The sequence below is a fragment of the Danio rerio genome, chromosome 4 (genome assembly GCF_052040795.2).
Source record: "Danio rerio strain M-AB ecotype USA chromosome 4, GRCz13ab, whole genome shotgun sequence".
NCBI lineage: Eukaryota > Metazoa > Chordata > Actinopteri > Cypriniformes > Danionidae > Danio > Danio rerio.
Window position 1 is genome coordinate 26126208 of NC_141024.2, and position 13431 is coordinate 26139638.

Genomic DNA, 13431 nt, shown 5'->3' on the forward strand with positions numbered 1-13431 from the left:
ATGTCTTTATTTTGGAATTTGTAACATCACAAATGCAGTGTTGGGAAGCTTACTTTGGAAATGTAGTAGATTACAGATTACAAATTACCCTATTTAAAATGTAATAAGTAGTGTACCCTTTCAATTTCTTTAAAAAAATAAGTAACTGATTACATCTGATAACTTTTTGATTACTTTTAAGTTTCTAATGAATATTTTCAACTAACAATGATTGGTTGACAACGTCAACCAATCATGTTGACGTCGCGAGCGAGAGGTGGCAGTACCACGCAAAAACGCTTTTTGTCGACCACCGTAAAACTGGAAGAAGAAAAAATCAGCGTTCTTGCCATCATATGGATTTACTTTCATCAGGTAGACACCGGCCTCACAGCTTCGTAAATGTTGGTGACGTCACATGTAGCTTGTGTGGACGATACTGCGCTACTTCACTATTGTAATAGCTTTGCAATTGAAAGGCTTTTTGGTGTATAAATAAGCGATGCTACCGCCACGCTACTGAGAAATGTAGTTAAGCTGGTAGCCACTACTTGTAGCATAGCTACTGCACAACACTGTTAATGTGATAAAAGGCTGGTTGTAGTAGTCTGATGTTTTCAGTGGCACAGACGATTAATGTAACTGATAGATGTGGTACGCCACAATCAAACCTGAAAATCCAACCAAAAGCATCAGAATAGCACTGATTTAATAAATGGCCTTAGCAGAGGGCATCGTGCTTATCAAAAGCTGGCAAAGCAACAGATTAATATTATTCAACATATTTATTTAACATATATATTAATTTTCATTATTAACTGAAATTTAGTTACACATTTTTTCTCAGTAACTGTAATGAATTACTTTTACTTTTATTTTGTAATTAAATTACATAACGCCATTACATGTAACAAGTTACTCCTCAACACTGCAAAAATGAGAAGGCACATATTCTCTTACATTTTTATTCTTATTAACCCGCTTTTACTTTATCCAGCAACATCTTCTCAATATTAACAAATTGTCAACTCTTTCTATCCTTTCGTTGTTTGCAGACGTTCAATTTTGAAAATATTAAAGTTAATTTTACTTGCACACTATTGGTGATCAAAGTAGATGTTCGAAAAAAGGTCTGACAATTTGCATCTGCGATTGGAGTGGTGATTTTAACCACGCCCCTTAACCATGAATATTCTTAACCTCGTCCCTTTTACCATTAGTTTGCTACAAGGGAATGATGTACAAAAAAAGCCCCAAGCCCTAGTTCCCAACAGGGGGGTCCCGGCTCACAAGAGGGCCTCAGCAAGCTCTGAGGTGGGTCGTATCATATTTAAAAAATAATAATTTTGCAGTGGACAATAAGAAGAACAATAATGTCATCTTAGTTCATTTCATCCCCTGGCTGACCACAAAATGGACAAATTTGTAATTCGTCCTTTACAAAAAAGACAGAATCTCACTGATTCGCCTTCAGCAGCTAATAGTAATGACCCGAGCATACTGGACCCAATAAGGACGCTCCAAACATGTCTGGCCGCAGCACTAGCAATACTGGAAACACGAAATGCAGTGTTGTATCGTTTCCTTCTTTGAAACTCAGATTATTTTAAACTCTTCAGCTTTAGCTTCCTTCCTCCACACCACCCACCTTACCACAACCAAACATATCTTCATGCCCTCCCTCAGCATCACCATACCTTCCATCCTTATTCCACCTATCAAACATTTTGCAGTGTTTTGAATGAAAATCACCCAAAAATCTGTTTGAAAACTCATCATACTAGTTTTTCTTTTTTTTTTCAGAATGTCTATCATGTTCTGAGCTGAAACCCAGTTTTCTGCCTTTTTTTGTGAAGTTGAGGATCTTGTGAAGTGTGTTTGTCAAACCTCTGATTGATGACTTTGTGATTGAGATCTTGCGAGTGAGTAAAAATATGAAGAATTTAAAAACATTTGAACAGAAAGATGAAAAGGTAAGAAAAGTGTCAGTGAGGATGTCAAGTTGCATAAATGATAATGTGTATTGTATACGTATACGTATACAGAGAAATCAAATATGTAATGTTTTTTCTGCTGATTGAAACGCTTCAAATTGCTGCTTTAAAATCGATGTTTTAACTAAAAATTTAGCTAAATAAATCATCTAAAATAATTACAATAAATAATATTTATAAAAAAAAATCAGAAGATGAGGCGAGGCAGTGGCACAGTAGGTAGTGCTGTCACCTCACAACAAGAAGGTCGCTGGGTCGCTGGTTCAAACCTCGGCTCAACTGGCGTTTCTGTGTGGAGTTTGCATGTTCTCCCTGCCTTCGCGTGGGTTTCCTCTGGGTGCTCCGTTTTCCCCCACAGTCCAAAGACATGGTACAGGTGAATTGGGTAGGCTAAATTGTCCGTAGTGTATGAGTGTGTGTGTGTGTGTGTGTGTGTGTGTGTGTGTGTGTGAATGTGTGTGTGGATGTTTTCCAGAGATGGGTTGCGGCTGGAGAGGCATCCGCTACATAAAAAATAGCTGGATAAGTTGGCGGTTCATTCCGCTGTGGTGACCCCAGATTAAAAAAGGGACTAAGCCGACAAAAAAATGAATGAATGAAAATCAGAAGTTTTTTGAATATTTTAAAAATGTTTTACTAAACAGTGAGTTTTCATTTGGAGCAAGAGAAACAGGAAGAGTGGCTTTATTGCATCAGAGATCTGTCACATTACTCACAGTTGATTGGTGGAATCACAGTTTGTGATTTTGAAACCAGAACATAACTTGAAGCCTTGAAGATACCATGGCTACAAAGAGCAATTTAAGCTGAGCTACCTTCATGGTAAAACCCAGAATACTATCATTCATTTTCTTTTAGGCTTAGTCCCTTTATTAATCAGGGGTCCCCACAGTGGAATGAACGGCCAGCATATATTTTATGCAGCAGATGCCCTTCCAGCTGCAGCACAACACCGGGAAACACCCATACACACTTGCAATCAAACACATACACTATGGACAATTTAGCCTACCCAATTCACTTATAGCGCATGTCTTTGGACTGTAGGGGAAACCGGAGCACCCAGAGAAAACCCACGCAAACACAAGGAGAACATGCAAACTCCACACAGAAATACCAACTGACTTGGCTGGGCCTCAAACCAATGACATTCTTTGCTAAGCTAACTCTTTAAATCCCAATGTCTCCCTTTGCATTGAACTTTGAGCATATTTTATTCAGAGATGTTGTTTATGTTCACACAGATACATTACACATCAACTAAAGTTTGAAATATGATATCGTAATGGACCACCTCTTTAAAACACATATCCTGGAAAACTGCTGGTGTACTTAGACTGCAATGATTTTTCTAGAAAGCCTATGCCGCTGTCACACTAGAGTTTAAGCTTGCGAAATTCTGTCATATGGCGCTGTGAAAAGGGGCGGGATTAAACAAGATGATTAGACATTTAAAAAAGCGATTGGTCTAATTTCTGATTGGCGAATTTCTGTCTCAAGCAGTCAAGTGATGCAATTTCACAGGTCAGAGTTCACCAAGCTTGAACTTTGCACCGAAGTGAACTGCGAAACTTGACGCATGAACTAGCGTTTCTGGTCTGACACATTTGCATACTTATGAATGGAAGTCTATGGGGAGAAAAGTCCAGTGTGATCGCAGCTTTCGAGCTTAATTAGCTTGCCCAGGTGTGTCTGATTGGGGTTGGAACTAAACTTTACAGGACACCGGCCCTCCAGGACTGAGTTTGGACATCCCTGATCTATGGTATTACAACACTCCACTTTTTTACCTAGTAGCTGTTTACATACCTAGGTATAACAACCGACGAGAGTAAAGACCATCCACTCGACCTACATGACCTCAACGAACAGGGACACCCCCACAGCACCACAGTAAGCTTTTCTCAATTTTCCCCATCAATACACACTCGCACACAGACATCACTTGCAGATGGCACAGCAACATGGGCAATTTACATGCTATCCGTATTTCCTCAAACACACTTTAAGCAGACTTAATTCCAGCTTTCGCCTTACAATTTAATCGCCACATAATGACCTTGACTGAGACCTGGAGTCATAGCTGTCTCTCTAAAAACATTGCATTCACCCACACTCCCTATCTGCTCGGAAGGGGTGGAGGGCCTGGCTTTCTCAGGCTGCAAACATAGATATTTTACTGAGACTACTCTTCTTGAAGAGCTGTGGATTGCCAAAGCAGATTCTAAATCCTAATTTCTGTTTTCACTATGCCTGTCTGCTGCTTTTAATATGGTGAATAGTCAGATCCCGCTGTCCACCATCACCTCAATGGGCATCACTGGAACCCCACTCTGCTGGTTGAAGTCTTAACTCACCAGCAGATCATTCAGGGTTGCCTGGAGAGAAGAAGTATCCAAAGATCATCAGGTGACTGGGGTACCTCAGGGAACTGTTCTTGGTCCCCTTCTATTTCTATTTATACCACATCACTGGGCAACATCCAATCATATGGTTTCTTTTATCATTGTTGTGCCGATGACACACAGCTCTATCTTTCATTTCATCTGTATAGCCCCATTGTAGATGATCTCACAATGCCTGGAGTATATCTCGAATTAGATGAAATACCATTACCTACAGCTTAATCTGGAAAAAAAGAAATTTTAGTCTTTCTTGCAACTCCACACATTCAACACAATTTCTCAAATTAAATGGGATCATCTACTATTACCCCATAAAATTCAGTAAGGAATCTTGGGGTAATCCTGAATGATCAGCTGTCCTTCAAAGAGCACATAGCTAACACAGCTCGATCATGCAGGTTTGCACTTTCCAACTTAAAAAAATTAGACCCCTTAACAAATCATGCTGCACATCTTTTTGTCTAAGCTCTTGTCATTTCAAGACTGGGCCACTGCAAGGCTCTTCTAGTTGGACTCCCATTTTGCACCTTAAACCTCTACAGATGTCTGGTCTGCAATGAAGCTAAAGCCCCGTTTACACTTGTGCGTTTTAGTTTTAAAACGGAGTTTTAGATCAAAAACGATCCGTGTCCACACTAGCATTTCACCAAGCGTTTCTGAACATATGTCTGTCCACACTACACCACCAAAAACGTATATTACGTGACCATTCACGCACTCTGGGCATGCGCGTTTTAGTATAAACAGGAAGCATGTGTCTCACTCGACATTTGGTTATTGTAAGTCAACAAACGCCGGTTAAACAATGAACGAGATGACAAAGAAAGCAAGAGGGGTATTTTTGTGGACAGACGACGAGGTCAAGTTGTTACTAAACATAACAAATGAATAGCTGCACAATGGTGCCTAAAACAGACAATAGTGCAAACAACGCTCCCATTTCTGTGTCCATGTTGTTGTTTACAGTCAAGGCTGGTCTGCTGTCTTCCAGTAGCGTTAAAGCCATGTGTTATAGTCATGTGATAGGGGCTTGACGAATAAGAGAAGGATACGCAATGACACAAAAGCCCCAATCAGGTAGCGAATCTCAGCAGCCCCGCCTCTGTTTTCAGATGTCTCCGTTTTCACCCATCCACACTGAGACGGAGCAGCAGCGTTTTAGAATGAAAACGGCCTCTCCAGTGTTTCCAAAACACTCCGTTTTCAGCGCTCGAAAACTCTGGTGAAGTGTGGACGGATGGTGTAACCGTAGCAAAACTTATGCGTTTTCAAACTAAAACGCATTAGTGTAAACAGGGCCTTAGAGAGCCTGTGTATCACCTCTCTTTGTGTCTCTGCATTGGTTACCGATTGAGACTTGTATCAAGTTCAAATCATTGATGCTTGCTAACAGAACAGCACTGACCCTAAATCCTCTTACCTCCGCCTGCTCCTGAAGGTCTACCCCCCCCCCCCCCCCCCCACCCCCCACAGCCCCCCAGGAGCCTCCGGTTGGTAAGTGAGCACCACCTTGTGGTCATTTGATGACCTTGCTGATAGAATGATCCTCCCATTCTCACACAGACTCTTGGTTCACTGGTCTCTTTCAAACAACAACTAAAAACCTCTTCAACTAAAGATCTCTTCCATGATCACCTGAAACCCTGTGTTCAAAACCAGGACCCCATATGCTCTCCCTCCACCACTCAACAGCCCCAAAACATTAAGCAACTTTGATTGTACCACACGAGGTGAGTGGGCTTGACAAACCACCTGTAGAAAACACACCCTTTCATCTCCCTGATGACACTGCACCAGTTTTGCACCAGACACTTTCTTACAATCACCCCTAAAAAAACCACTGTGCATTTATGAAGTGTGCTTCACACAGGTGATTGGGCTTGACAAACTTTATGTACAATTTTTAAATGATTTTCTCTCAATTTTTTTCGGGATATTTATATGGGAGAAGCCGATTTCTTTTCCAATCAATATCTTGTATCAACGCTGACCGATTTGATTTGAAGTAGAAAGAAAGATCCTCGCTTCATTAAAACAAGAACCTGGCATAGATGAACCCTTTAATAGATCATTTTTCCACAAGTGGGCTCATGTTTGTTTCTCTGGTGTGTTAAAGTTCAGAAAGTCACTGTCACGTCGACCACTGGAAACTCTGACAACAAACTGACGGCATTAAAAAGTCCATTACAGAACATCCTTATTTACGCAGTTCACCCAAACATTTTGACTTAATTTACTCACTGTTGAACACAGAAGAAGATATTTTGAAGAAAGCCGTTGGGGGGATTGACCCACTTAATTAACGCTTGATCCCCCTTGAAGGAGGTCAAAACAAGATGTATGAGAGGGTCAGTTGTTTAATTCTAAGCAATTTTTCACGCTGATCTGTATTTTAAATAATAATGTTGATAATAAAATAATAGACAATATAAATATACATTTGACCACTTCTTTGGTTCAAGCCTTTGTGTCTGCTTAATTGCACCAATCAGTCTATTTGAGAAAAAAGTTGGAAAGTGGCAGATCTAGAGCACCGATGTGTTCACAAGACTTTGCTTTCTTTTAAATTAGGTGTTTGTATCTATATTTAGCCTGAAAATAAAATCTAATTAAATGCATCGTTTGTGGTTTAACCTACAGTAACATCTGAAATAGCTAAATAGTGATCAGAAATTATATCAGAATACACTAAATACACTAAATATCCAACACAATCTCACGGCAATTTGTAACTTTTTGATTTAGTTGCTAATTCGTATGAATTCGTACGATCTAACTTGTACAATTTAGTATGATTTGCTCATCCCCAAATGACGGTTGGGTTTAGGGGTGGGGTTAGGTGCCACGCCTCCATTTTAAAATCTTACAATTTCGTACACCTGAACTCGTACAAATTAGCCACTATCTGGCAAAACGTAAAATACTTACGTTTTCTTGTAAGATCAGGCTGAAATATCCCTTAATATGCTGAAAACTTAAATACGTTTAATTATTGAACTAGATGGAATTAAAAATAAATACATAAATGACTGAAGCATGTATTACACAAACTAAATGAAACAGTTGACCCCCCTGACCGTCAATGTAAAATTCGCACACTGAATATATGTACAGTAAATGTTTTTATTCACTGTCTATTTCTTCTCTTATAGAGATATTAGAAGGAGGTTTAGATCCAACCAGCTTCAACACACTTTCCTGGAACTTTCTAGTTTAGGTATGTTAATAAAATGAATTATTATCTATCTATGTCAATTTTGATTGCTCTGGCCTGTTTTGTGGAAATGTGTGACTGTTGGCACCGTTAGGTGTTGATAATATTGCCAAAAAATTTGGTATTTATTGCAACCGTATGGATGCAATAAAGTCTGGAGGACTGGTAATTTTACTTGAACTGATTGTGATTTATTACAAACGTTTCATTATGCCAAAACCTGGATTTATAGCACTGAAATATGAAGGCTGCAGATTATAATACAATCATTTTTCATATTCAAATAAGAACAAATGTGCTAATTAGTTTGACTGGATCCATGAGTTTCTTTGTTTGCTTGAGTATATATTTTTTGTCTTTTTTGTCTCTGGACCTCCAGCTGAGCTTGATATTATGAAAGTTATGAGCTCAATTATATTATTATTATTATTAAGTGTGCACAGATTAAATCACTGCATAAAAGAAAATGGATTGATTGATTGATTGATTGATTGATTGATTGATTGGTTGATTGATCGATTGACTAATTGATTGATTGATTGATTGATTGATTGATTGATTGATTGATTGATTGATTGATTAAAGGCTCCATAAGTAATTGATGGATTTCTGATAATTATTTTAGGATATTTCAATCCCGCAATTAAGCCTAAATACACTTTTCTAATTCGTAAATGGTTGCAAAGAAATAAAAACTGGGAATCATGCACCAATTGTCAGAGCGTCATTGAAATGTGCACATTGAGGCTCTACTCTACCTGACAAAAGTCTCCTATCCAAGTTGTAGGAACAACAAATAATAACTTGACTTCTAGTTGATCATTTGGCACTAGATATGGTTTATATGAAAGCTAAAGGCCTCTAGATTACGCTTATTTTACCAAAATAAAATATGATAGTCTCTTTTTAATTAGGACAGAAAGGTCTTAGACAAAAGTCTGTCACTTAAAATAAATAATAAACAGTACAGAAAATAAAGTAGTGGTGCAGTGGGAAAAGTTAGCTTGACTGCATCCATTTGTCTCAGCAATGACTCAAATAACTTACAAATAAAGTCATCTGGAATGGCAAAGAAAGCATTCTTGCAGGACTTCCAGAGTTCATCAAGATTCTTTGGATTCATCTTCAATGCCTCCTCCATCTTACTGCAAACATTCTCAATAATGTTCATTTATTGTGACTGGGCTGGCCAATCCTGTAGCACCTTGACCTTCATTGCTTTTACGAACTTTGGTGTGGAGGCTAAACTATGACAAAGAATAATTTTCTGCTGAACAATTTGCCCTTTCCTGTGGTTTGAATCTTATATGCAGCAAGAATGTCTTGTCTCACACACCCCATATGTAACCCCAAACCATGATTTTCATTGAACTCAATTGTTTTCTCTGTGAATCTTGGTTCCATGAGAGTTCCAATAGGTCTTCTGCATTATTTACAATGATTGGAATAGAATTCAACAAATGATTCATTGGAAAAATCTACCTTCTGCCACTTTCCCACAGTCCATCCTTCCTGCAAGCTGTGGGCCTTGGCAAATGCAACACATTTTTTTAGTCGACTTATGTTTAAATGTTGGTTTCTGAGCCAAAACAAAAAAATATGTCTGCCACCTCAGCAGGAAACTTGGTCTTCAGCACTTTGTTTTGTGTTTGAATCTTTGGCATGCTCTCAGGTCAGGATACATTTTAAATGAAGGTTGGGTGTACTGGGGTTCTTCTTCCACACACCTGGGAATGTGTTACAGTATTTGGTACAGATGGCGTTCTAATTTGTGATAGGATGAATCCTTTAAAGATGTGATGAGAATTTTGTCTTAGCAAAGTGTAACCTGTCTTTCCTAATGGTAGTATTTACTCTGAAATTAGAGGAGTTGGTGAAAGAAAAACACAGACTTTGGCTCTGCACATATTGCATGTGTTGCATCTCTTGTTTAACACATCTGATTTAGATAACCAGCTCATTAGGATAGAGCTCTGGCTTCATACAAAATGGCATACATGGCCACAGCCATGTCACCCTGCAGCCCAAGACCGGTTACTCACTGAAGCTAAGCAGGGCTGAGCCTGGTCAGTACCTGGATGGGAGACCACTAGGGAACACTAGGTTGCTGTTGGAAGTGGTGTTAGTGAGGCCAGCATGGGGCGCTCAACCTGTGGTCTGTGTGAGTCCTAATGCCCTAGTAAAAGTGAATGGGACACTAAACTGTCAGTGGGCGCCGTCTTTCGGATGAGACGTTAAACCGAGGTCCTGACTCTCTGTGGTCATTAAAAATCCCATGGCACTTCTCGTGAAAGAGCAGGGGTGTAAACCCGGTGTCCTGGCCAAAGTCCCTCTATCGGCCCTTACAATCATGGCCTCCCAATCATCCCCTTCCACCGAATTGGCTCTATCACTGTCTCTCCTCTCCACCAATAGCTGGTGTGTGGTGAGCGCACTGGCGCCGTTGTCCTGTGGCAGCCGTCACATCATCCAAGTGGATGCTGCACACTGGTGGTGGTGTGGAGAGACCCCCCCTCATGATTGTGAAGCGCTTTGGGTCTACGGCCATACACAATAAATTCGCTATATAAATACACATTACATTACATACGTCCTCACTATAGAGTAAGTAAGCCTTGTAGTCCGAACTCATAGTATCAGAAAAAAAGTAGTCAAGAAGTACCGGATGACCTACTACTTCTTGCGAGATTCTGAAGTGCGCATCCATTTGACATTTTACTATTCCATAGGACAATGCAAGATCATTTATAAATGGGAGTGACGCGATGCAACTGACACAGGTAGAACATAATGACTGATTTATGTAGTACATCTGAATTCCATTCATGCGACCAATATTCCTACTATATAGAACCAAGCGGCAACCTCCCACTCTCCCTCGTGAAGCAAATACAAAATTAACTGAAACTGCAATTCATCTAAATTCCGCTAGTCCTGGCTTCATAAAACCTTCATCAAATTTCTATTGAGCCCACTGTTATAATAGCCAACTTTGCAGCAGAGAAAAAAAATTGTTTACAGCCTGGTACAAAGAACAATTTTGGTTCATATGGCTTTGGTTCAACTGTGAAGGGGTGAATTTTTTATAACTCATTCCTTTCATTTATTTTTTTATATTAGGTCTACATAATTAAGGGCGTGGCCACATGAGTGACAGCTAGGTCTTGCTCGTCGCCGTCACTTCACCTTAGCTGATTCTGGCTGATTAGCTGCTGAGCCCAATATATACCTCATATTTTTGTTTGGTTTTATGTGTATTTACACAGTCAATTGCTTTTTGGAATGATTTCTAACAGTTATCAGATAATATGGCATGCTGTGTGCACTTAATTGAGCTCACAAACCATTCACATGGCCTCCATTCCCAGGTCAGTGAAATGATATAATTATATACCATATATATAAATCAATTAGTTTTATTTAAGATAATTTTTCATTTATAATTTTCTTTAGACCTGTAATGCACAGAATCTGACAGATTGATTAGCTGTAGGCTCTAGGACAGTCATCTAAAATGTTGTCATACAGTGTTATGCCTGGATTTCATAAAAAGCCTTGCATTTACTAACAGACTATATTTTAAGGGTTTGGAAGTAATTTGGGTTTTTCTCCTGTAGAAAAACATCATAAGAACAATGCTTAATGGCTCACATGGGTGACATCACTGATACTTCATTCATATCTTTTACAGTCTATGTATAGAACACGCATTGTTAATGGTCGTGAAGTAAACTCAAATTCAAATGTTGTACCTTTTTGAGTAGTATGCAATTTCGGGGGTAGCTTCTGTGTGTTCAGTGAGGAACTGTGTTTTGATTGACATGTTCCGAACATAGTGTTCACTGCTGTCTACCCCTTGGCCTATGCACATGAAAAACTGGCTGAACTTGAAGTTTACTTCATTTAAAAACAATAATTTGCACTACATCGCAGCATCTTCAGATGAACTTATTACAGAAATATTAAGGATTATTTAGTCATAATGATGACATTTCCGTAATGGTCACATATCGCACACTTTAATACCCCTTGAACTGAAGACATTTCGTTTAAACTAATTATGTCTTGTTTAGTGGGAAATTCAATGAGGCAGGTAGTGACGATTCTCTCTGGTCAATCAGTAATCTGCAGTTTTTAGTATTTTAGTATTGTTATGGCTAGATTGGAACCACAACCAAAGTGTTACTCAGAAGTACCAGGTACTGTAAACAACAATCCATTCACAATTTGAAAGTAAGTAAATGAACATGTGTTTTTGAACCGTTCCTCAAGTACAAATGATTCAAATCAGCTGTTTGTTGGACTCCAAAACCTGATATTGGAACCAGTAAAGGGAAACATCCAACATGTGTTTGCAACATTTTCTTGGTGCATTAGTGCCTATTTTTATGTTTGCACCATTAATTACAATACATTAAAATATATGCTGCTTTAGTGATTACAGCGAGGATTTGTGAGAAATCGAACTAAGAATTTTACATAACCCAAAGAGTGTTTGGTACACAGACCTCAGTGCTGAGTTTGAATTTAAGGCAAAACAGGATGCAAACCAGACCATGCAGACCAAGCTCATACTTCCTGTTACTGTATATGCTCAAAAAGTGATATCGTTACCTCCATTTGATAAAACCCACATTGAAAAAAAAGCTTACCCTCATGTTTTCTGAAAATTATTTGACTTTCAAGAGTTCACACTTAGCTGATGATTGATTATACCAGGGGTGGGCAAACTCGGTCCTGGAGGGCCAGTGTCCTGCACAATTTAGCTCCAACTCTAATTAAAAACACCTGCTTATAGATTTCTTATGATCTTGAAGACACTGATTGGAATGTTCAGGTGTGTTCGATCAGAGTTGTAGCTAAACTATGCTAGACACCGGCCCTCCAGGACCGAGTTTGCCCACCCCTGGATTATACTGTACACTTCTTTGGCATGCTATCCCAAGACCTGAGTTCAAAAGATCCTCGAGCCCTGGGCTCTCTCCTGTTTGCAGAGCAAGAAGAGAGATTGAGGTATCAGGTATAGCTCAAGAACTCCCCAGCTTATTTGCTGCTAATAACAAATTGCTTTATGTGGGGGAAAAAAAACTGTTGTTTAGGAACTTGACTATGGTGCCAATTTGGTTTAGGCCCCGTAAACACAAGTGCGTTTTAGTTTAAAATGGTGTTTTAGAATGAAAACGATTCGCGTCCACACTAGCGTTTCACCCAGAGTTTCTAAAAAGCTCTCCGTCAAAACATTGAAAACGCACATTACGTGACCACACACAAATATTCTGGCATGCGTTGCAGCATATCTACCTGTATGAGAGCTGTGTTTGTCAGACTGCTTATCTACCACTGGATCTAATCTCACTATGATTGTTAAGCATAATATTTAATTAATCTTGTTGTCTATATCTAATGACATATTCCCCGACTTTGGTCTTTTGAATCTATTACTTGTTCTCGGGTAACATGTTTTGACTAAGCGCAAAGAAGTTATCTGACCATGTACATTCTGCATATTGACTGATCGCTTGCCTTTATTTCCTATAATGTATGAACTTATTGTACGTTATACTTTTAGAATAGCCATTATCGATTATTAAAACTGATATTCAGCAAAAGAGAGGGTATGTTTCAAATTTCAATGAAAATGAAAGGAGGCAGTAATGTCACAGGTTGATAAATATGCACAGTGAAGATGACGCTCATATAAATACCTACATGACACCTCAGCATTTCTGCTGTCTGTTAAGTTGCTAATATCAAAATGAAAATAGCAGTTCCTTATCATGTTTTCACTTTATTGTTAAACGAAACAACGTGGCCAGGATGATGTGAATAAGGTTATAAA